We start from the raw sequence: 4,363 nt of genomic DNA on the forward strand, positions 1-4,363 counted from the left end.
GGTCTCATATAGCGATACTCCCTGCTTCACTCTTCTTGCTAAGGATTTCTTTAGCTATTCATGGTCTCTTATTTTTTTAGATGAATTTCATGATTGCTTTTTCTATTTTTATGAGGAATGCCATTGAGATTTTGATTGGAATTGCATTAAATCTATATAGTTTTTTTGGTAGTATGGTCATTTTGATAATATTAATTCTGCCTATCCCAAGAGCAAGGTAGATCTTTCCAGAAATAGTAAATGAATTCAGCAAAGGAGCAGGATATAAATCAACACCCATAAATCAAAGACATTTCTGTATATCAGTGACAAAGCCTCTGAGAAGGAAATGAGGAAAACTGCCCCATTTACAGTAACCTCAAAAAAAAATAAGATAGTTGAGAATCAACGAAAGAAGTCAAAGATCTATACAATGAAAACTACAGAACCCTAAACAGAGAAATCAAAGAAGATCTTAGAAGATGGAAAGATCTACAAATTCCCTTCTTAAAAGGAGAAAGGGAGGAGGAGGTAGGGAGAGGGGGAAGGTGGGCAGGGTCAGATCAGAATATGATAGCCCAAAGAGTGGGGTTTTGGCCTGCTGAGAACTTCTAACTGAAGGAGATTGGAATCCTGAAAGCAACCTCAGCAGCAAAGGCTCTGCCCTCCTCCTGCCCTCCTGTCCTTCACCCTTCTCTCCCAAAGCCTTCTCTCATAAAACCTAGAAAGCTCTCTCTCTCTCTCTCCCTCCCCCTACCCTCCCTGCTATTTCCTTCCTGTCCCCTTACCCTCCCTTCCCCCCTCCCTTAAAAACCCTCATTCCAGACAGGACCTGCCTTAGGTCCAGAAGGAAAGAAGGCTATACAAAGAGGCCAAGAAGAATCTGACCAGACAGGGCTTGCTAGGACCCTGGCAGCCTTTTACCATTAGCTCACACCCCCTTTCCAGTCATTTCTACATGGCCATTCATTCTTCATGGAACATAAACATAAACACAGGAGTTTTCCCTGGATCTGTAGGTCTTTATTTCTGAAGGCTTTTAGGTCAAATAAAGTTCTATTAAATAAATGTTATGATTTTTAAAATGTAAAGATATATACTAGTTCATAAATTAGAAGAAGCAATTTATAAAGATAGACTCTTTCTGAAACTCATCTGAATTTTTATTGCAGTTCCTGGACCTTTTATACAGCTATAGAAGTAAGATACTATATTAGTGATAAGAGGATAAACAGTCCGGTAAGACAGAAAACTCAGAAAGTGATTGCCACATGATTTATGATTGAGGTGGGACTGCAGATCAGTGGTGGAAAATGTCAGTCTTTTAATGAGTAGTGCTGAGACAATTGAGTATTTATGTGAAACTGAATGAAATTAAAGCTCCTACTATACACCATAGACAATAATTCTGTGTGACATATAGAATTAAGTGTGAATGGCTAAACAATAAAAAGCTTTCAAGATAATACCTTTATGATTTTGGAGTGGGGTAAGTTTTCTTAAATATAACATAGAAAGCACTGATTGTGAAGAAAGGTATTAAGAAATTTGATATTACTAGCAGTAAGTATTTATCATAATCAGAAGACACCATGGCAGACAAAAGTCATTCTTAACATTCAAAACTAATACTTGGTGTTAGAAGTTAGCAACGGTTGCTATCTTTTGGAAGACTGAATTGAATAGGGTGTGGGGAAGGACACTCCCAGGAGGCTGATCATATCTTTCCTAGATCTGATGCTATTTACACAGGTGTATTCACTTTGTGAAAGTTCAGCAAACTGTGCTAACAATTTGTACATTTTAAAATGTATATGCTCTACTTCAACAAAAAGTCTTTATAAAAGAAAACTACTAAGAAGCTATTTGTAAAACATTTGTCCAGCAAAATAATAGAGACCTCCTACAGCTCAATAAGATAGACATCTCAATAAAAAATCGAGCAAAATATTTGAACACACTTCAGAAAAGAGGAAATCATTTATTTGATTTATTTGAAAAGGTGCTCAACCTTATTAATCTTCAGAGGAATGCTAATTAAAATGATTGATCTCTTTATACCAAAATTGGCTAACATGAAGAATCTGAGAAAACAGTACCTAGTGAGGATGTGGAGCAATGGGAACACTACTGCACTTGGGCTAGGAATAAAAATTGGCACAACCACCTTGGGAAATGGATTGTCGTTACATAGTAGGTATGGAGGTAACATGCCAGGTGACTTAGTGATTCCTCTGTCTCAGAAATGGGTGCTTATGGGCACCAGAAGATGTTCAGAAGAGTATTTATAATAGCCTTGTTAACTATATCCAAACACTTGAAGTAATTCAAATATCTATCAACACAAGAATTTGTACATATACTGTAGAATATTTATACAGCCATGTACTACATAATAGAATGAACTTTTCTGCAGAAAAATTCATATATGATACATACATGTGAATATGTATGTATATAAATATAAATGTATACATATTCACATTTTTCATAAAATTTCAGAGGTGTTTCTTAGCTCTCTGAAGTTCATCCCAGATGTCCAGGTACAAGCCCCTCTTCTAAAAGTACCCTCATTTGTCAATCAAAGAAGATGCATAAAAGGTATTATGTATATATTTAATGATATCAGCCTGAGCCCATTTAGGTTTGTTAATGCAACAGTGGAATGCAGCCTCCAGGCCTTCCCATTCTTGCATTTGTCTGTATTGTCTTCATATTTGTTTAAATTAGAAAGTAATACATTTTTAACAGCATTGTTGAGGTATAATTTGTATATCATAACATTTCCCTCTGTAAGAATAAAATTCATTGATTTTTGACACCTCTATAGAGTTTTGCATCTGTCATCACTATACAAGTCCAGAACATTCCCATCACCTCCCAAAATTTCCTCAATCCACATTTGCCATCAATCAAATGTGTATTTTCAAATATAGTGTGTTAATTGCTTCATGTATTTCAAATAACTCATCATTAAAAGTAGCATAACACATTGATGAATAGAAACTTGAAAAACATCAACCAAAATCTTTTGTTAAATGTATTTTGAGGTTCTGTATACATACTTGATTAAAATCAGCTTATTTGCATCTGTTCTCTATTGGTAGTTTCAAAAAAGGGAACATACTGAACAGTTGATTTCTTCCTTCATATGTTCTTGGTGGGTGAATGTTGTCATGTTGTTCTGGGTGGGTTTTTAGTTTTAAAAATTTTAGTTGGTTTTGGGGAAAATGTTCAGTTATACAAATGGCACTTTTATATGGCAGTCTGTATAGCACTAATTTCTGAGAATAAATCATACAAAATAGAATGAAGAATAGAAGTTAGACTATATAGTTAACAGAAATATCAAATTGTAAATTATTCTTTATTAGTAGTAACTAAAGGAAATAATGTATTGATCAACTCTGATATTAAATGTCTCAGACTTTAGAACAGAATAACAAGCATTTTAAAAGCTTTTCTTGTCTTTGTTCTACCACTTCATATTAAGATGCTGAGTATAATATAGAAGTACATATGGAATATAAATATTATGTGAGCATATTATACTATTATGTATAATTGGGCTTCCTCAAGTGATGTTTTTAACAAACTTTTATTATACATACTATACACTATTATTATAGAAATTATTATTTCTTCTTAAAGGTGATTGTATGGTTGGGAAATGCAGATATATTATGTGTAAAATTAAATATTTTTCTAAAAAAGTATAAATCAGATGTTCATGAATTTTGGAAATAAAAATACATAATGCCTAGCTAGTTCTTAAGAGGTAGGCTATATCTTCTGTTTGTCAAAGTATTTACTCTGAATTATTGGTGGAGCTAACTTTTATTGAGGTTTCTCTGTTGCCAGGTACTTTATTACCAAGGTTGCCATCAGAACTGGGAATGACATTACTCACTATCAGGATTGAGAAAATTGGTCTGATAGATGCTGGACAGTGCATCAATCTCTATATTACAGTTAGTGTAAAGGGTAAATAACTGGCAAATTGCATTATGTTTTTTCTCAAATGGGACAAAGTTTTTGACAGGGGATGGTCTTGTATATGTGACAACTTACTTTAATGCATTCTATAATGAGGCAAAATCCTAGAAGAGATCATAACAGAACATAGTTCTGAAAGACTTACAAAATATATTTCCTACTTGCTTTTGAGTTTGTATAGATTTTTGCTCTTCAGATTCCAGCTAACGTGCGGACTAAACATACACATTGTCCTTAACAGCAGCTACAGCCTTCAGGATGTAGATTAACAATAGCACTCCTCACCTTCCATGGGTGTGTAGTTTTCTACACAAAGCCCCATTTCCTGTTTTCCCATCTCTCCTGCTTCAGCCCCTCTTCTTCCTGTGCTACTGAGGTATCTACATAG

The sequence above is a fragment of the Callospermophilus lateralis genome, unplaced genomic scaffold (assembly GCF_048772815.1).
Source record: "Callospermophilus lateralis isolate mCalLat2 unplaced genomic scaffold, mCalLat2.hap1 Scaffold_83, whole genome shotgun sequence".
NCBI classification, from domain to species: domain Eukaryota; kingdom Metazoa; phylum Chordata; class Mammalia; order Rodentia; family Sciuridae; genus Callospermophilus; species Callospermophilus lateralis.